The sequence below is a fragment of the Equus asinus genome, chromosome 6, assembly GCF_041296235.1.
Source record: "Equus asinus isolate D_3611 breed Donkey chromosome 6, EquAss-T2T_v2, whole genome shotgun sequence".
Taxonomy (NCBI): domain Eukaryota; kingdom Metazoa; phylum Chordata; class Mammalia; order Perissodactyla; family Equidae; genus Equus; species Equus asinus.
The window spans coordinates 60,135,851-60,157,909 of record NC_091795.1 but is presented as its reverse complement, the minus strand read 5'-3'; the positions used below and the strand labels follow the sequence as shown (position 1 = coordinate 60,157,909).

The 22,059-nt window shown below is 38.6% G+C and overlaps 1 protein-coding gene across 27 annotated transcripts in view; it reads right to left on the bottom strand.

The window, feature by feature from the left end:
• The window catches only part of NRXN1 (neurexin 1), a 1,069,254-nt gene that overhangs the window by 623,755 nt on the left and 423,440 nt on the right, over positions 1 to 22,059 (bottom strand). The window lies entirely within an intron of this gene.

Sequence of the window (22,059 nt, the reverse complement as noted above, 5' to 3'; positions counted from 1 at the left end):
GCCTTGTAATTCTGAAAATTGGGACTCACGCCCCTGGTGATATGCTGAATGGTGTTATGTGGTTTAAAAACTGCATTTAATTTCCAAGTTATATTTATTGGGATGTGTACTTGGAAGAGAAAAGTATACCTAGCATACTAAAGTTGTAAGTTTATAGATACTATTACTTAGGATGAGATTAATTTTGAAAGTAAATTGTTTAAATGTAAAATATTAAGTAAATGATAATACAAGTATATGTAAATATAGCACAATTATGAAAGTTGTATACAAACGACTGAGATTTTGGAGAAAGTCTTGTGAGAATCAACTGTGATGATATGTGAATGGGCTTTCCAAAGTTAACAGTGCCAACCATGGTAAGATGATATTAGCATTAAATAAATGTAAATAAAGTATTACAACAATTATTCTAGTAAGAGTTATCTTTTTTTTTTTGAGCACCTGCCATGTTCTCGGCACTCAATAAAGACTAGGCATGTTAGCTGTAAGAGAATCCCTAAAACAAACCTGCAGGAAGCTGGGGCACATCATAGTGAACTGTTTCCCCACATCACATATCCAGGCCATAAGGCCAGTTCTGTTCATTCTAGACCATGCTCTAAGAGAGTTAAAACTTCAGAAATGGCATCCAGAATTCAATAATTTCTTTTTTTGGAAAACCAAAAGGCAAACCCTGGAGGTGAGGAAGCTGCTATTTTCCATGTTCCTCATGTTTCACTATGCGGTACTGGGGAAAAACAGAAGTAGAGCTGCATTGATCAACATCAAATAATAAAAATAGCATTATTAATCTCAAATAATAACTATGATAGTATTGGGTCTTTCACAGAAAGAACTCAAAGAATCTGCACCTATGAAACCATATATTTAGTGGGCAGGGTGTAGAATGTATAGAGTGCGTATAACAACGTGATGGCATAGGAGACATACAATGGAAACCCTGAGCGCTTGCTGTCTGCCTGGCCCCTCTTCACCCATTCCTACTGGTATGGGAGGGTAAAAGTGTGCCATCATTCAGACAGAGCATCTCCATCCTAGTCTGTTCTCTCTATTTACTGGTTTCTCTGAGTTTACTTAGTTACCTATTTTCTCCGACTATTTTATCAGATTAATTAGAAATTAATCACATCTGTTCTGAAAACAGGTAGGGATCTAACTTCTGTCTGGCCAACTGTCTAGGCACGTGTCTTACCCATTAGACTGTAAACACCATGAGCAGTCAGAAACCATTCTGCTTTATTCACTTCCACATCCACAGTACCAGGCATACAAAAGATTCTTCACAAATATTTGAATGAATGGTTACACTAATGAATAAATGTATTTATGGAGTACCTGTTATGTGCCAATTACTGAGTAAGGTTCATTGTTGCTCACGTATTAAGCATAGAAAAATAAATGAAAACACTGTAAACTTTAAAGCCCCTTGTAAATGTGGGATGCTACAAACGCATTTTTAGTTTTTTCTCTTTTATCAGTTACTCACATGCAGTTCTAAATCAGAACTTTTCGATAACTTCTTAATCAGAGATTTTATCAAGATTGTATTTACTTTAAAAAAATGGGATTTTACACTGCTGTGGTTATGAAATGTGCTTGTACAATACCTGCACTGTTCCATGCAGCTCTATGAAGTGCTAGCTCTTTATAATATTGCCTATGAACTCTTTTCTGTAATACCATTGTATCTGTGAAAAAATCTAGAGTATTCTGTTAGTCTACAGAGCTTTTCCCATGGTCCAAACACTTCTGTATTCCTGACCAATGGGAGCAGAGGACATTATATGGCATTCCCCTAGAAACTAGCATTAGTGCTCATCACACTCTGAATCCCCCCAGCAATTGGCTCACTATACTCTAAATACTCGAATTCCCTGTACTGAATGAGAGTGTTCTGTACCAAACATGGTTTTCTCCACCGAAGCCTCTGTTTGTAGTGATCAGTTTTGACATAATGGCTGCCTAAATATGTACAAATGCTAGTGATCAATGTGTTGAAGAGAAGCCAAGAAGTGGTCCACAGCATTTCAGAGTTCAGCTCACATTATGGTGGGGAGATAAGACATAAAGTAGAGCCAGCTCTTTGGGGTCAGAGACTGAAGTGTGTTCAACATTTTATCCCCCACTCTGAGCTTTATTTCTTGCATGAAGTAAGCATATAATAAATATTTGATGAGTGGATAAAGGAAAAAATAGATACTTAAGGTAGGAAGGACTATTTAGTAGAAATAATCTGGATCCGTCTTTCTTTTCATAAATAGGACAGTCGAGGAAGGCTCTATCATTTATACACATTTAAGCCAGGCCTTTAAGGAAGGACAAATGACAATTTGCAGAAAAGAGGAAGTAGGACAAAAGATGATGATGACGTAAGAAATGTAGGTCTAGGGAAGCTCTGGGTTATCTAATTTTAACTATCACGATGCCTATGATTTCCTTGCTCCTTGATGTTTCACCAAATCTTATTCCAGCCCCCTTCCCTGCTATTATGATTCATTCCTGCATTCAGGGCTCTTCCTAAGGGGGCTGATGTCAGCAAGGTGTCTGTGCTGTGCTGGGGAGGAGGGTGTCTGCTAGGAGGGAGAGCGCATCTTTCTCATCCCTCAGAAGATGCCCCAAAGCTGAGCTGGGAAATGTGCCTCAGTCTGTGATGCTAAACAGGAGTCAAGAGCCCTTCAGCAAAGATTCAGGCTTGGCTTCCTTCCCTTGGCTATTAAGCTCCATTCCCACAGAATTATTACATGTCTGAGGTTTCTAAAACCCTTTGTGTGGATCTCAAACAGTTATTGTGCTAGATCCAAATTTCTACCTTGGTTAAGCAGGCCCCAAATCCTTTCCAAGCCTGCCCCTGGCAGTGAAGCTCCAAGAACACATAATAAAGGAGGGGATAAGAATAACATCTACAGCTTAGTGATCACTTATTGTGTGCCCATCCCTGTGGTAAACTCTTTGAATGCAGCATCTCCTTTATTCCTTACCATAAGCCCTGCCTGCTAGCTGCTATGATTACTCTTATTATCTCTATTTTACAGATGAAATAAAGAAAGCTGTTCAAATCTCACAACCACCAAATATTAAAGCCAGATTTGAAACCCCAGCCGTCAACTTCCAGGGATAGCAAGGGCAAGGGCAAATGACACTGGGAACATATAAATAGGCTTACTAGTGCCGAAAGCCGTCGACCCAGCACATTAACGCCACCTGCCTACAGTCTGCACACCCCAGAAGAAAGAGAGCAGTGGGTCATGCTTCTTCATGCACTTAGGTGGCAAGTACATGAGCTGAGCAAACCTCTGCTAAGAGAAACAGAAGTTCCAAAAGCAACAGCGCAGGAGGGTTCTCCAGGTTTGTGACAGCAACAGAGTCGGGAGTGGAACCTTTGGAAAGAGAGCTTGCTCTTAGTTTAGGGAGCAAAATGTGAGAAGACTTCCAAGACTCCTTCAGGTTCGCTCCTTAACCAGGGCAGAAAGGGCCATAGGTTTCAGAGCATAGACTCTGTCCACCTATAAAGACTGTGTGATCTGTTGTGAGCTTGACTCTTTTGATGCTTTTTGTTGTTTTAAACAGAAACCTCATTCAGTGGAAAGGACTCTCATAGTGAGAAATACCTGTGTATGGCGTGTGTGCGTGGTGACAGGGATTTAGAGAAAAAATTCCAGGAAAAAAATTTTTGTCCAAGTGTAGCGGACAAAATTGGCATTAAAACACTAGCAGCAGGAAGCTTGTCATGAAGATGAGGAAGCAGAGCAGTTTCCTGGGGTACTTTATTTAGGAAGGCATCCTGGCCAAATGGACCAAAATGCATGTAGTGATCAATAGGAACCGGTCCTAAAAAGCCCCTGGCATGAAGCCTCCTCTCCACACCCCCACCTCAGTGCCTTACCCTCAGTCATTGCAAAATGAAATGTCCTAAGATCAGATTGTGCAGTTTATCTAACATACCGTCGTTTTTGATCAAGTGTTGTTTCTCGTGAGTCTTGTAAACTTAAGCATGGTTAGGCAAACGATTGCTGTGATGGGATAACTAAGGTGATCTATTTTATGCGAATACACAAAAAGATGTTTAGAGTACATTTTCTTCATTCCAATCAGCCCAGCTCTGCCTCAGCACTTCTGAATTGACAAGAGGATTGGAAATGAACCCATGGAGCCCTACATCATCTAGACCTAGGGAAGACTGCTATGCTACACTTAAAGGACATGGAATTTACAAGCATATGCATTTCTCCCATATTTTTTCTATTTTTAAAATAGTACAAACTGTGCGGTATATAAAATATGGTAAGAGGTTCAACTTTTCTCTTTAATACTACCAATTTTAGAAACTTTTCTCATTAAATAAGAAGATTTAGATGAGGAAAAGGAAAACATTTATGAATCAAATCGACCCAAATACAATGTTATATTTTGGGGGTATATATGATCCCTGTGGTCTGTGATTATAAAAGAATAGATTCTGCGAATTAATTGTGCACATAATTTTATTTGTTGCTCGCAAAGTGGAAAGCAACCAAAATTTTCTTGATTTATTCAGTAACAACTATATGTTTTGCCATGTTTTAGAGACCAAAGAAATGTTTTAAATGGCAAATGATAGTTTCTTATATCTAACACATCTATGCTGTTGAAAACATGTTATTGGATGAAACATAAAATATATTAGAAACATTAAGGAAAAGTAGATATTATCACACACTGGAAGTTGTATGAAAATGACACCCTGAAAACCCCAGTCCATAAAAAGGTATTTAAGAAAGACAACAATTGTGAAAAGGGAATATCTTAATAAACAGTGACACATTATTTAAAACCATCAATCTGAAACAATAATATAATTTACCACATATCACAGCTAAAGATATTTCAGAACTGATGAAGTTTGCATTGATAAAAGCATGCTTGAATTTCCTTAGTTTTGTGTTTCATATCTGATAACAAGGTAAATCAGGACATATGGTCATATCTGTGTAACCTGAAACTTGATTTATAAGTCTATAAATTCCTTTGTTCTAAAAAATCAAAATACACATGAGAACTGTCTGGCAATCTTTAACACCTCTAGGCATTAGTGTGGGAGCCATAGAGGGAGCCATTTGCTCCAGATCATTAAACATGGAGAAAGGCCTCCTAATAACTTTATTAGACATGGTAATGTGTGCTGTGCTAAAAGAGACGCATTAAGCCAAAAAGTAGAGCCTTCTAATATGAGCTGAGGCTGGAGCTGAGGCTGGAGAAAGGCGGCTGAGGAACATCTCTTCCTAAAGACCCAGGGCAATAGTGTAAATGAGCCATGTGCTACTTAATCAGTGAATAAACAATTTATGTTTATGTTTTGGTCTTTGATTCCATTCAGTCTAACAACTCTTTGAATCTTAAAAAAGGGGTCTAAACCTGGGGGCTTCCTCATTTGCCCTTCTCTCCGTCTTTCACCATAGGCTCCTCATCTCCCTTCTTCCTTCTACCCTGCGTCAACATTAGGGAAGACTCTCACACTGCTTCAGCCTAATCCCTCTGTAATGCTCTAGATCCAATTTGCTCATTCAAGCTAATCCCTCTGTAATGCTGTAGATCCAATTCATCCACTCATTTTTTCAGCAGACCTGTATTTTGTGCTTATGTCCAAGCCACTCTCTAAGCACGAGGAGGGATTCTATAATAAGAGAAGACCTCTGCTCTGAAGGAAACAACAAAAACACTAATGAAACACGAGAATGGGGGTCAAATTTGCACACCCAGGTTGGAAATTCTGGTGTGCTGCGGAGATCGATTGGGTACGTATTTTTATGAGGTCCTAGTAGCCATCAGGAATAAGACATAATGATAGCTTTGGAAAAGATGGGAGACCCTAGTGTACTGAGTGTAAGAGACTCAACCAAGAAAGAAGAACTCCTTCTTAGGCTGTAATCTAATTTGACAGAAAAGACGTTCTGAGTTTTAAAAGCAGGAAGGAATTTGGTCTCTGATTAAGTTTTTGAGATATAAGAGGTTCTTTGGGGGATTACTCAACTATTCTCTGGACTTTTTTTTGGAAGGGGGTGGGCATGTTCCAAATTCCTTGATTATGATTTATGGACCAGACTAAAAAAGGAGACCCACCTGACCGTACTCCACCACAACCCCTCACTCAGCCCCTGCTCCAAATGAGGGAAGTGCCTTAGTAAGGGTGCCGGGTCAGCACCTGAGACTATGAGAATGAGTAGTTCTCCCTGGCAGAGAGATGGAAGATGAATGGAAACAGATCAAAGCATAGCACCCATGGCGGTCCCAAGAAGCTTGGAAAGGCTGCCTCAGAGAATGCACATCACCTGGAATTCTGATAAGGAAGGAGGACTTGAGGAGCTAGACACCCCAGCTATTTTTTCAAGGGAGGGCTTAGAGACAAACGTGATTTCAATTTCTATTGCTATCATTATCTATGCTCCTTAATACTTCTCCTCTGGCCTGCTCTGGCATGGAGAAATGAGGGCCAAAATACTAAAACAAGGCAGAAATAAATAAAGGCTATAAAATAAGAGTAAACAACATGCTACAGAAGCTATTGTTTCCAGCATTTTCAATTTCTCTCTCCTAATGGCTCCCTAACAATCTTGTAGTGATTTTCTGTAGGAAAAGTAACTTTTCAAAAGCAATTTTATCCATAGCTAGATTAGACTGACTTTCACATTTGTTTTGATTTCAAAGTTATGATCAGGAGATAGAAACTTCCTTTCAGCATTAGACTTTTTCCAGCAATGGGCCATCTCTCTCCTGCTCATTGCCAACTCTCTTAAAAAAATAAATAAATATACTGCTTCTATCTTTTCATCATTCACTTTTCCCTTAAATTCTTGCAATCTGAGTTCTTAAGACAGTTGTTTTTTCAGAGGTGCCTCTACCACCTTTTCTCAAATCATTGTCTTTTCTAAAATCTTCCCTGGCTTTTTTTTTTTTTTTTTTTTTTAGATTGGCAACTCAGCTAACATGTGTTGCCAATGTTCTTTTTTTCCCCTCTTCTTCTCCCCAAAGCCCTCCAGTACATAGATGTATATTCTAGTTGTAGGTCCTTCTAGTGCTGCTATGTGGGACACCACCTCAACATGGCTTGATGAGTGGTGCCTAGGTCCGTGTCCAGGATCTGAACCGGTGAAACCCGGGCCCACCAAAGCAGAGCTCGCGATCTTAACCACTCAGCCATGGGGCCAGCTCCTCTTCCTTGCCTTTTATAATAGCTGTTACCGCCATTCATAACATATACCATGCTATTAAAAATTGCTACTGCTTCTTGGAGCATCTTCTATGTGCTTCTATGTTGATGTTTACTACTTCAAATTACCAAAATAACCTTTCGTTATCCTCTCCCATTACACAGAAAGCTCATATTCAAAGAGGTTGTACATTTATCGTAATGCTGGACTCAGGATTGGAATGTAAATTTATGTACTCCAGATCCTTAACTCTCTTCACTCTTCCAGTGTGCTTGGACTAGGATGCTGTGTATTTTGCAACAATTTTATCACAATTACTATAAGAAAGGGCTAGGCCAGGTCAAAACCGCAAAGAAAAAGCTTTGTGTCTAGAGGAACAGATGGTGAGCTTCACTGGTTCTCCCTGAGAGGACGAACCCATCTGCCCATTTGGCTTGGAAGCCTTCAGGGGCCCCGCCCTACACAGGACACTGGAGTAGGGATTTCCCTAGCCTGTCTGGAAGAAGAATCCTGTTGGACTGCTGCTCAGGTCTCTACAAGGCCTATGGGAAATTTCCTAGGACATGGTTCTTAATGAGCAAAGTCATATGGCAGGGCCTGCCTTGGGGAGGGTCAAGGCTTTGTCCTAGGCTTGATCTGGGTCTCTGTCCTGGCTACCTCAGAAGAGAATAATCCTTTAGCCATATCACAATCTCCCAAACTTTTGACTGGTTTGTCTTCTGATCTACTGTAGCAGCTGGAAAGTCTGCTTTCAAAGATCCACCTCTTCCTCCCCAGCCACAAGCCCCTCTCTCAAGTTGTCCCCTCCTGCGCTCTTAACTTTCATTAGGTTACTACCCTAAACCCTGGGATGTATACCTTACCTTCTGACTTCTCTTCCCTGTCATCTCTTCCCACCCTTATTTCCTAACGTGAGAGCTTCTTAAGGTTCTGGTGGTTCCTTTCTCCTCCTATCTCTCTTCATTACCTTCCCAGCGAGGCATGTCCCTTCCTGCATCTTCAATACGTCCTCTGTGTGAATGGCTCCTAATCTCTCTCTTCAGCTCCTGTTCTGCCTTCCATAGCAGCAGGCAAACCTCTGTGCAGGTTTTTCAGGCACTACAAATATAGGTTTTCTTGTTTGCTGTTCAGCAGCCAGCACACACTCAGAATTCAGCTCGGTAAAATGTTTGTTGAACAAATAAATGAGTGAGTCTCCTCCTGTCTCTCCTCATTACCTGCTGTTGCCCTGAAACAGGTTTTAGAATCAGACTGATGTTGCCCTGAAACAGGTTTTAGAATCAGACTGAATTAGTTTGAATCTTTGTCCAATCTATTAATAGGATGAAGCCTCAGGCAAGTTACTTAGCTTTCCTGAGCCATCTCCTAAAACAAAAATCACAGAGAATCATAATTACAGTCATGCACTGCATAATGATGTTTTGGTCAATGATAGACTGCCTATACAATGGTGGTCCCGTAAGATCAGTACCATAGAGCCTAGCTGAGTAGCAGGCTATGCTGTCTAGGTTTCTGTAAGATGTCTGCACAAGGACACAATCACCTAATGACACATTTCTCAGAACATATCCCCATTGTTAATCGACATATGACTATACTGTTTGTTTATTATAAAGATGAAATAGTATGTGTAAAACACATTAGTGCCAGCCATACACATGTTTACCAGCTCCAATTCCCAACTCTCCTATTTCCTTTAAAGGTAAACTGACTATCTCATTTAAACCTCACAAATACCTCATGGGATATGTACTTTTATATCTCTACTTTATAGATGAGGTGATGTGGGAACCGGGACGGAGAACGTGAGTTGCTTGCCAAAGGTCACCCCGGAATCAAATCCTGGGCAGTATTACTCCAAAGACCGTATAACAAACCACCTCACTCTTAGATTGCAAGATGAGTAGAAGTAGGATCCAGACCTTATAAAAATCGGGAGACCACATAGCTCCAAATAAAAATGAGTCTTTAGAACGTGGTCATTAAATACCGAAAGAACAGATAAATATGTTTACCTTTTGAAATCTGACCTACCTTTCCCTGAAGCTATTTCAGGGAAAAGTTTGTGAGTATTTCCCACAATGCTAAGTGCAATATACTCAATAAATGTTATTGACTTAAAGATTATGATGTAATGAAGAAAACATACTCGGCAATGCTTTTCTGAAGACACAGTGAGGTGGGGGGTGTTGCGGGAAAGAGAAATTTTCAGATAAAGAGAAATGAGAAAATGTAACACAGAGAAAACGCACTTCACTGAAGGTTCTATGAGTCAACATCCCAGAAGCCAAGTAATCATTTCTCCATCAGAATAGGGACAACATGATTGGGAAATTTGTCCTGCTAATTGGGGTTGAAGCAGTTGTACTTGATGAAAAGGAAAGCATCAGAAATGTTGTGATGTTTTCTATAAGAAGCTAGAAAATGCATTATAATTTCAGTTGTGGGTAGAAATTTAATGCATTTTAAACAGGGTAAAAAGGGTGAATAATTGTTTTGTCACTTGATGGGGTGGATTTTCATCATCTCAATAACTATAAACCTAATTGAAGGAAAGCAGAAAGGCATGTCGGAAAATGAGGGATGCAAAACTAAACAGAGGAAAGCAGATCAACTGCTTATATGAGAAATTAATATCACAAATTACCTAGAGAGAGTTTTAGAGTAAATGAGGAACAAAAATAATAATTTAGAAGAGATATGCCTGACTTCAAAGAATACAGCATGTTGTTGACAAGCTTAAAAAACCCTGAAGTGAGCTATTTTTTTTTCTGAAAATGACAGGAACACAAAAAAATGCTTAATTAGAGTCCTATTACTTAATTATAGTTACATCCTTCCAGTGATAGACATTGTATAACTTGAAGAGTGTGGCAGTGATTTGAACCTGAAAATTTCAAGAAGGAAATTTCTAAGTAAAAATACTAAGATTCATTTCTGTGCCAAAGAATAGTAATAAGTGTGAAAGACATGTTTTATGGACCCTGCAGAAGCTCACAACTTTACTTAGAAGTAAAGTTTCTAGAGGAACAACTGAAGCGTGACCTTTCTCCAACACCACTTGATAAACTTTTTCGTTATATGAGGACAGACGAGAAAGGCAAGGTTAATTTGAGAGATGCTGTAGAATCATATGATCATTAAAGTTCTAGTAAGGGTAAGAAAAGAAAAAAAATGACATTAAAGATTCTGACATTTGAAAAACTGGCAATGGGAAAATGCCTTTCACATTCTAAGTTTATCTGTGAATGAAAAATTAGGGAAAAAGTATTGGGTAATGTTGTGGATGCTTCTACCAACATGGTTATTCTTTTGTTTAGTTTAAGATTTTCTTGGATGCATCAAGGATAACCAGTGTATTAGAGACATCTTTGGAAAAATAAAATAATAGCTTGGGGGAAGTCACTTAATCTTGCTGTGCCTTAGTTTCTTCACTTGGGCAATTAGAGGGTTTTTTTCTAACCACTATGATATATACTGCTTATTTTCTTCTAATGTTGACATTTGATGTTTATGGAAAAACATGACTACCTAACAAACAAGTTATAGGTAAATGAAATTAGTGTGCTGCAAAGATCCAACATTTTTAGGCATTTGAGAATTTAGCTCTTGGATTTGTCCTTTAAGTAGTATGATATTAGGTTTGAATTGCACGCTAGACACATGGTTTTTAGGATGCGACTGGAACAACAGAAATTCTGATGAATGGTGTCAGATATAGTATGTCAAAGGCTTGAGTTAATGCAAGTGATTATGAGAATAACTCTCAGAAATCATGACCTTGACTTCAGCAATGTGATTCTAAGAAAGTCAGATGTTCAAAAATTTCCAAAATGTTCATCTTGGCAAGCACTAAGAAATGGGGAGAGTGGTGAGAAGAGTCTGAAATTAACCCCACGTATTTTTAAAATTTACCATGATAACTTCACTGTGCATTAACACTTGTTTTAAGTAGACTTTCATAAATTTGTACAGTACTGACCTGGAGGATTTAAGAATGACTTTAATTTAGTCAGTGTGTGACATGTCTGCCATGCACATTATAGATTAGAGTGTATTTAAATCCCATGAAAATGTACTGTTGCATAAGATAGGTTTATCTCCTTCTTTGCTCTGAGGCAAGTTTATCTCATTGGTTAGTCTGACACAAACCAGGTGTTATCAAGCAGAACTATGACATCTTTGATAGCTGCATGTTCGCTGGTTACATGGAGTTAGGGAAGGAATCAGTAATAGTATAGAAACTGATGGAGGGAGTTCTATTGTGAGAGAGTCTGAAGCAAGAATCATCAAGACCTATTTCTCTACCCAGCTCTACTAAAGGTTAATAGTGAGGCCAAAAAATGTCTCTTCAGTTCTCTCTTCATTTTGAATAGGGCTAAATGATCCGATATTTTCATTTTCTTTAAAATGTTACAGCCTCATGGAAAAGGCTAGGAATTGGAATGGCTAAGATTTAATGGATTCCATAGTATTTCATCCAGATTTGGGAATTCATCAACTAGGTGGCATAGAAAATAGAGACAACCAGGCATGCACTATATTGGGCATGGGATCTCAGGACTAAAACAAAAAATATAGCATCCCAGGTTTGTGGACAGGAAAAAGAGAGTGAACATCTTCCCCTACCTCTTCCAGGTTTTGGCATCCTGGAAAATCCCACTGAAAGCTAGATTAAATCATGTCTCCTATTTCTTCCTTTCAAGTACCATAGAGATCCCTGCATTTAAGGTTTTAATTGTTTGTCTTTAAAGACCTCTTCACCATTCAGACTTTTTTCTTTAAATCTTCATGCACCTTCTCATAGTTGCTCTTATTTTTGAATTCCGTACACATTATTTTTCCCACGAGGAAAAAGTTATCAAAAAGAAGTTCTCTCTCCTCTTCCTTCCTTTCTTCCTAATAAAATTACTGAGGGTTCAGACACACTTTCTATTCTGAACAGAATAGAAGGGAACATGGATTCTGGTGAAGAAGGAAACAGACTTTAATGACCCAGAAGTAAGAAAAAGCAGTTTTTGAATCTCACCATCTCTTCCACTGGCACTTTTACCTCCTCCCACACTTACACAGTGCTCAGCTTGTGCGACCGTAGGACCAACTGCAGAGATGGCTCCCCTCTCTTTGATTTCTGTTCTTTAATGGAGTCTAGCCCTAGAGCCAGGAAGGACAGGCTGGTATGAGAACTTTTCCTTCAAAGAACAGAAGACAGAGTTGGCCTCTGATATCTCCCTGGTCCATGCTAAAAATTTCCAGAGGAAAACTTTTCCAGAAACTGATTCCTAACAATATCATTCTTAAAATCCACTCTCTGGCAGAGATTTCTCACCTATTCACAAGCATCATCTCCCTCTTAGGATCAAATCATTATTTAAAAATGGACTCCAAAGGCAATTATGTGCGGAGCTCATCCATTTACTTTTGCTAGAATGCAGGGAGGTGTGTAGCAGCAGAAACAAATCCAGTATTTTGAATTTTTTAAAGCACCAAGAGTTTTGATCATATGCCTTATGACTGGACTCTGGGACCAGCTATAGCTTTAAAGCAATGAAGTTTGTTTGATGGAAATCTGCAAAACTTAATGAGAATGCTGGGCTTCCAGCATCAAAGCAGGCGGGGGCCTCACAAAGGCTTCAAGGACCTGGGCAGAGAAACACTCTTACATTTGTGCTGCTTCTTGATAATCTGATTCTGGATGTTTTGCCCAACTTTCACTAAGAGGGAAAAAGAAAGAAAGAAAGAGAGAAACTAAGCAGGCAGATAGGAATCTCTTTCAACCCACATTTTTTCTTAGATTTTAAGAGTATCTTGTTTGTTGTTTTGGTTTGTTTTTGATCAGCGAGGTGGTGGTGGGAGTGGAAAATTCTTTTATTTCTTATCTTTTGAGGATAATTAAGGTCATTCAGAGTGACATGTTAGAACCTCTCTGGCTAGATGACTTCTGGGAAAGGACTTTAAGATAACATTATATAAAAAAATATTTATCTGTGTTTGTAACCACTGACACAGTAAGGCTTTTACCTCAGAACTTAAATCTTATTGTAGGAAGGAACCTTAAAGTATACAAAGCTTAATCCCCTCACTTGACAGATGAAAAATCTGGTGCTCAGAGGGGTTAAGTAAATGCATTCAGTTACACTTCAGGTGTATTGGTCAGCTTTCAGAGTTGTGCAGTCCAAACGATCGAAAACTGCAGGCCGGGATGCCTGTTTTCTTCCTTCCCTCATGCTTCCCAGCAGTTTTGTCCCTCTCCTTTTTGAACTCTAATCTGAAGAAGAATATCTGGTTTGACTGTTTTGCTTTGGTAGAAATATGCAGATTTTTTCTTATGTTGATATTTTTGGTTCTTTTTTCTCCAAAACTCATCCCGTCATCTTGATTCTACCTTTGAAGTATCTCTGGACTGTTTGTTGGTCTTCCTGGGTTTTCCCTTGCCCTAGATCAACCCTTAACATCTCTCCCTTGATCTGCTTCAGTTTTTTTTTTTTTTCAACCTGGAGGCTTAGGTCCTCTTGATCCTTAATCCTATTAAATTCTAGCCCTATTTCAGGCCTTTCTAAAAGTCTCCCTGGCACCCTCTAACAAATAGCAGCCTTTGTTAGAGTGAAGTCTTTGCATTTTTGCACCTGTATCACCTTAAATTTTTGTTAAAAATGCAGGTCCACTGCTAAATCAGAAGCTGTGGGGACAGGAATCTGCAGTTTAAACTGTCAGGTGATTCTTATACACAAAACTTTCAACCATTGCAGCAGTCATAGCCTGTCATCATTTTCTCCACTTTCAACATCATTTCCTCCAACTTTTATCTAGCATCACTGTTCACCTCTTTTCTCTGTACATCCTTTCCCAAGTCACACTGACTGATCCAGACCCCCCAGACATGTGGGGTTTTTTACACCCATGTCCTTTCTCCAACTTTTCCTCTGTCTCCACTTTGTATCTCCCATCCTTGTTGATGTGGAGATATACCACCTTTCTTTCAGTGCCAAGCTTGCAGTCCCAAATATTACCTCCTTGAGAAAGTCTTTTTTAGACATTTCTCAACTACCCTCCATACACTGTGTTGCACAAAACTTTGATATAGAACTTATCTTCAGTGAGTGTAATTATAATGAATCTACTCAAAAGCTATAGAGTACCAACTATGCAGGTTCTAGTACTAAAGAAATAAGAGTTACAATCCCTTCTTCCACAAAAATCATCCCCCAGCTTTTGTCAACCAGTCCTCATCTGAACCACAGAACACAGAAAATTATTTGAGTAACTATCTTCTCAATTTTCTCAAGGATGATACATAACTAGCACTGTTACATACAACGGATGTCTTAGGACATTAGGGCTTAGTCTTCTTGAGAAATCCCAGTTGATCAAACACTGGTACAATTAGATTAGAGAAGCAATATGTGCTATGATAGAGATAAGCCAAAGGTGAGATGGAAAAGCAGAACAAGGATACCTAATTGCTTATGTGTTTGTTTCTCTTGTACCATGTCGTAGCCTTTTTCTATCCTCGCTTAGCATGTAGCACAGGCCTATTTCATGGTGGTCCTCTACTACATTTTTTTGTTGAAGTAAAAACACTGAAATTCATTTTTATGGTTCTATGTCTTTGGAATCTAGCCAAGCAATGAAAATCATCCATATTTGTAAATCCAGTATCTATTCAGTGCATAGTTGGCACTCAGTCAGGGCTTGTTGAATAAATGAACACATTTAGAAAGGCTGTTACTCAAGAATTGTAAATACTACTTAAAGAAAAACTAATATGAATGTAAAAATCTTTCCTATTACTTAAACTACACTTCTGGGGATCTCATTTCAAATTTAATTGCTTCATGTGTTATGTGTATTTCAAAGATAAAAAGAATTTATTAAAAGTGCAAGTAAAGTGGTATGAAGTGAAAAAAAGGTTGCATTTTCCCAGGTGGGGAGGTGGAAGAAAGTGGTGGTTTTTTTCAGCGCTATTCTAATCTAATAAAGCCAAAGAAATTTAGTTAGAATATATTTTTAAGAACAAATAGCCCTTACTTACAAATGCAGTTTAGGAGAAGATGATGGGGGAAATGCCCATAAAATATAAAATGCCATAAATTCTGATGTCCTAAAGAAATTTTGAGGGGATCTGTGATAACTTCTTTTTCTACTGCAAAGTCTGCAGCCAGCTCACTTAAGACAGAGTTGTCTTTTTATAAGCATCACAGAAGTGCCCACTTCATACTCTTCCTGGGATTAATGGTTTTCTCATTTATGTCACTTAAAGGCATCTCTGTTCTTTTAATCACCAAGAAAATTTCAGGCTGTTTTTCACTTCAGAGAGGTGCCATACTGCCTAGCTGCCTCTAGGGGGCTCTTATTAAAATTTATGTTGCAAAAGCAGCATTTCCCTAAACGGTTCTGTAATGCCTCAAATCCCAAACTGTCTAATTTATACCCAAGGAAGAGTTTTCTTCCTTTAGGGCATAACCCATTATATTACAAAGTTGTTAAAATGTAAATAAATACATAGAAATCTGTTTAAGTTAGCAAATTGTGGTAAGGTAAAATAATTCTAAGTAAACCATGGCCTAAAAAAAAAATGAAGAGTATATATGGAATCCAGTGTAAGAATATTACCATGCAGAAATGATAATTAACTCAAACCTGCACTCAGTGATTTTCAGCATTTTGGCAGGGTAAAGAATTTTGCTATGAAAGCAGTACTATAAAAATCAAATAAAGGTTAGGAGACCTAGTTTAAAATTGTTATTAAAACACACAGGCATTTTACTTTAATGGTCACGGGCTTAGTTCCAACTATTTCAAAAGGAAAAGCTTATTGCTTGAATAGCAAGTACACCTCATCCCAAGACTATATTTGTCCCTAACTTTAGATTGTTAGGAAATGGGCCCTGCGTGTGTCCTGGTGGCTTATCTGCCCTCTGTGTAATCAGATGAGATCTCGATGTTCATCTCCAGAAAGAGGGTCGAGCCCATCCAGGGGCTTGGAGGGAACTGAGCCTGGGAGAGTTTGTGTGGAGTCTGGCACTTTGAGATCCTGAGGCTCTGGGTGAAAGCCTCAGACTCATTACTGAGCTACTAAGATGTACATTGTTTTATATTTTAAAATCTCTAAAATCTGGATCTGAGTTGTAATTGAGTGCATCCTAGCCTAGGTTAATTGGCAGCGTTTAGCGATTCATAACATAACCGCACTTCTTACAGTCGATGATGTCAATAAAATATGGTGGTTGAGGTGCTCTAGCTCAGTGATTTTCAAACTTTAATCTGCATATGAAATCACCTGAGGATCTTATTAAAATATACATTCTGATTTAGTAGATCTGAAGCGGGGCAAGAGTTTCTTCCTCTAATAAGCTCCCAAGTGATGATGAGGCTGCTGGTTAACAGGCCACACCTTAAGCAGTAAATCCCTAAGTGGGCTATGAGTTGTCGATGGACTTCATTTCCTTTCAAACTGTATAAAAACTACAGCTTTTAGTTGCATGCCTTGTTTAGAAAACGTTCAGATATAAATTCTATGTAACTTCATATAAACGTGTTGATTAACACATAATAAATCAAAAATTTATTAAATAATAACTAAAAAGAATGTAAATGAAGGATTGATTTTGATTTTTGGTGACCATAGCTTTTAGCCTCGGGACCTTGGGGAAGAAAATGATTAACAAATAGGTCGATTCACTCTTTCAAACAAACATTTAAGTCTCACATATGAGACTCGCTTGGTCCACAAGCAGGGAATACAGGCAGGGAATAAAGCAACTGTTTTTGAAAGTAATGTGAATTGAAATCTGATGATGATGATGATAACATCCTTAAAAAGTAAAAAATTGTTTCTATTTGAACTATAAAAAATTAAGTGACTATTCCCAACTCAGTTCCTTAAAAAGATTCCCATGTTATTCCAAAAGTTGTGAGTTTCTTAATCATCTTTACAAATTTCTGATACATTAGAAGTCAGATATTGCAATTTAGGAGAACAAAAGAGGAAAGCACACTGGGCTTAGAGTCAATAAGCAGAGGTTTTCTTCTGATTTCTTTTACATATTACTGATGCAACCTTGATGATGTTATAAATGATTTGTGGTTTCCAAGTTAATTCAATTTCCTCACTAAGGTGTTAGGATGGTTAAATGAAAGAACTTTTTAAATGAGATAATGTGAACAAAATCTCATAAACTGTCTGCATTAAGGAAAATCCTCATACTTTGTAGGGTTCAGTGCAAAATGAAAATGAGGAGCTCTTTGTTAAAAATTATTAAGAATTTTGAGATGGCAACAGGAAGATATTAAACCAAGAGCAAAGTCCTTCTATGTATGGGGTTCTGTGTGACTAAATAGGTCACAAGTCCATGAAGTAGGTTCTATCTACACTATAACTATAGCTAATACTCACTGTTTATTGAAATATTACCGTATACCAGGCACTATGCTGAAGGCTTCATTTACATAGTCTCAATCTTTTAAAGGGAAGAAAACTGAAGCACAAAAATATCAAATAACTTTTCTCAGGTCATACAACTACCAAGTCTAGGGAGCCAGGATTTGAACCAAGTCTGTCTGATTCCAAGGCCATTCCTCTTAACTAATGTAATACCCACCTATGGCCAGTTACTGTCATCCCACTTGATTCACATTTAGAAAATTAGGATCAGAAAATACATATATGTTTGAAGGACAATTCACTTATCATGACCTTGATTAGATGACCTGTGTCAACCTAATTAATTATCTTATATCCTGGTACTTCACACAGAACCTGGTACATAGTACACAGTCATGTAATATACAGAGAACTAAGCTGAACACTCAGAGTCACCAATTACTCTGTGCAGAGAATATTTACTCAATAAAGATAAAAATCTCATTTTCCTATTATTTAGAATCAAATGCTTCTGAATGATAACAGTATTATTCTCATTTTAAAGTAATTAATTGTTTTAAGTGTGTTTCAATAGTGATCATTCTCCTGAAAAAAGACCAATTACTGTGCACAGAAATAATTTTCTCCAAACACAGCACTTGATGCAAAGAACTAAAGATGAGTATATCATCTCATAATAGAAATTAAGATGAAATCCAAAATATTCACTTTGCTTTGGATGGATCTCAGATTTTTAAAATATGGCTCAAACTTAGTAAAGTACAAATTTGCATTTATATAGAGCTTTTTATTTTCTTTTTCTTTGTAATGTGTTTTCTAATCCTTCGTGTCATTTTATCTTTTGTATTATTTTCCAATTCTGAGAGCAGAACTAATTTATTGTGCTTCAATCTGTATAATATCATGCCCATTATAGAGCTGAGCAAAGAGAGACAGAGAGGATAATTCAGAGTCCTTGTCATCTTCTCTTTGAAAGCATTACTGATTTCCTTTGGTAGAATTAATCACAGTTTTGCTGCATTTCTAAAGCAATTTTTCATACTTCACTTAAGGAACTCGTATTGTAATTTTCTGTTTCTTTGTTAGGCCCTCCTTAAAGATTCCTAAGTGCATCATCTTATTTATTTATGTGTCCCCAGTGTCTAGTACAGAGCCTGGCACATAGTAGGTATGGATTAATGTTGTCTCGTTGAATGCACACATGCAAGTGTCAATGTGTAAGCAAATGGAACAATTTAAACAAGATACTCTAGTGGGTGCTGAAATTAAGAGGAAATGTTCAGTCTTAGACATTATTCATTACTGCTTTCTGCTGAGCTAAAAAATGTCATATTCCATGAGATGTATCAAGTTCTCAGAGTTAAAATGTCATTGAACCCCCTACTAAACCATGTTATGCGAGCTTGATATTTGACAGCACTACAATGCATAATGCCAACTGCTGATACCTTTCCAGGCTACGGGGCATCTGCCGAAAATGATGGGAAATAAAATTTGTGAGTCCCCTGGAAGAGAGTTTGCTATGTTCAAAAAGCTGAATTCCAGACAAGGATTCACCAGATGCTTTGTAGACTAAAGAGTTGAGCTCCACTTCCTTGGGGACCTGAGCAGATGGGACTCCCTGAACCCAATCTCAAATAGGAGTGTCTATGGCAAAATGCCTGGTTTCTGCCCCAATTGTTTATTTCCCTTGCCCGCAAGGCTATGATGCACAGAAGCCAACTTAATCTTAGCAATGTATGAAGCCAACACTCTATAGAAATCTAGAAAGTACTTCCAAATCTGTTTTCTGTGCATCCCTGTTCATATGGTTGGCTACAGAATACGGAAATTTATGACAAGCATTATTATCTTATTTATGCCCTTAGAGGAGAAAGGCTGTGCAGGCTGCTAGAGAAGAGAAGAGGCTCATGCAAGTAACATCTCGGTACCAGTTAAACTGTGGGAGGAAAAAAACGCCCCTGGAAGCTCATGAATAACTGGGCAACGAAGAAATATTTCTTGCCCCTTCCCCTCTCCCTTAGACACACCCTTCTCCAATATCCTAGTAAGCTAGGCTGTACTTTTGTGTTTTCGTTCCCCTCAAAGTTCCTATAAAGTTTATTTCATCTAATTTTCCTTTATAAAAATATTGAGGCTGAGGAAAAAGAAGTGAGATCACCCTAGGAGCAGAGAAAGCAACACAGAGTATCAGTTAAAGGCAAGGATTCTGTGGTCAGATTATTCAGGTTTGGATCTTGGCTCAGCTACTTGGTAATTGTTTTCCCTTAGGTCAGTTATCTAACCTCCCCTGTCTTCATATCCTCATTCATCAAATGGGCATAGTATTAGTGTATAACTAGTGTCATGCTCAGAGTGTCACTTTTGAACATCCAAAGCAGTGGAAAAATGACAGTGCACCCCTCTGTGTAATTTAATAACAAAAGCAGTACTGAATATAAAATGCCAGAAGTGCACAGAAAATTTGTTTTTTCTTCTATGACTCCCTTGCTGCTATGTTTGAAATACCGAATATTGAATTATTTCACACAGTTTCATTAATTTATTTTTTTAAAGTAAATTATTTTTGTTGCATTACTGATGCCCCTAGGCACAAGCCTATTGGGTATCTCATTGGATGTTGCAGACAGTATACAAAAAAATGGAAAATGCTGAATATATTATTACTATTACTCTGGCATATACCAACTCCCTTACTCTTTCAGCAATAGCTCTGACCTTTAATGTCCCTTTGTATGGTGTCTAGTATAATCAAAGGCACAATTAGGTGCCACAGAGTTTATATCATTACAGTTTATTTGGATGATCTGATTCAGACAATGTGCTCACTAGCCCGAGTACTCAATTCAGGGATAGAAAATCAAGCTCAGGGTCCAACCCCACCACTCATAGGCCTGTGTTTGGCTGAGATCTCAGAGTCCTCATTTGCATAATAGAGATATTATTATTACAATTACCTTATAGGGGTTCCCCTGCTTAAATTGAAAGGGGGATTTCTGACTTAAAGGGACCTGTGGTCTGCTATCCTGCAAATGAAAGGAGTTAAGGGTAATTGACCTCTGCTTACATTTTAGTGCTGATGCTTTATTACAGCAGAAGAGTTGAAACACATTTCAGTATTTCCAAGATCTGGAAGAAATTAGTCAGGGCCTATAATAAATCAGGTTAATGGCACATAAGAATTTGCCAAATTCTTTGACATTCCCACAAACCCCATCTTGTTTTCTCATTAAAGTTTTAAAAGCAAACTGCCATCTTCTGTGTTTTAAATCAAGTAGAGGAAATTTATTTTCTTTCTAGACCAGAACTTCTGCCCAAAACACTGTAGGCCAACTTGCCTCCTTTCCAGCTGGGCTAACCCTGGCTCTGCCATGAGTCACTGAGCCAAGACCCTGCCTCTAGGAAGCCAGCCCAGAGCCAGTGTGTGGGTCCTTGTGTTCAGGGAATTCCTTTGTATTTTCTTCCAGTTTATTAATTCTGGTGTGGGGACTGGAATGGGCCACCCCAAGATATGTCTCTTTGGCATGAGGACTATTTGAGGCTGGTTTCTTTGCAGACAGGAAAGCAACTAAAAAGTAGAACTAAATCTCTATCTGTAAAGGTGCCTCCCTCTCTGTACCAGGAAGCAGAAAGGAGATGACCTTCTCTCTAGAAACTCTTAATCAATGCCAAAGGCAAGGACTTAAATCTGCCTTTTATTGTGCTTGTCTGGTAGGTTCCTGTAACTGACTTCCCTTCCCCTCCCAACATTGGCATTTCTTTAAGGATTAAGCATCTTTCCTTAGGCTAGGAACTGATTGCTGTGCTCATCTGTGACCACCCAGCTTGAGGCAATAGACTTGCCTCCTGCTATGCCCACCAAGATAGCAGACCCACTATCTGCTGTGTCCATCAAGCACTGTGCTGACGGGGCAATCTTGTGACTATTGTGGGAGGGACATTTCAATCACATGTGAAACGGCCTGTTTGGGGGTATATAACCACCCTGTGCACCCTACTTCTTCGGTGCCCTTTCTTTCTTCGGGAAGAAAGGCCCCAGGCCATGGTTCCTCATAAAGCTTTGTTCAATTTTCCCTTGCCATTCTGTCTCATGTGAATTTAATTGGTTCTCTGGCCAGACGAACCCACATTAGATAGAGGAAATGTCTTCCTCCCCTACACTGGGGACATCAGCAAAACCTATCTTAATGGTTAGTTCAAGAGAGGACACTTTACTAAACATAATTAAGGTAGTATATCCCTAGCTACATAATGATATGGTCAGTAAAAATATGTGGATCCAGGGGGCTGGCCTGGTGGCATAGCAATTAAGTGCACACGCTCTGCTTCAGTGGGCCGGGGTTTGCCAGTTCAGATTCCAGGTGAGGACATGGCACTGCTTGGGAAGCCATGCTGTGGTAGGCGTCCCACATATAAAGTAGAGGAAGACAGGAACGGATGTTAGCTCAGGACCAGTCTTCCCCAGCAAAAAGAGGAGGATTGGCAGTA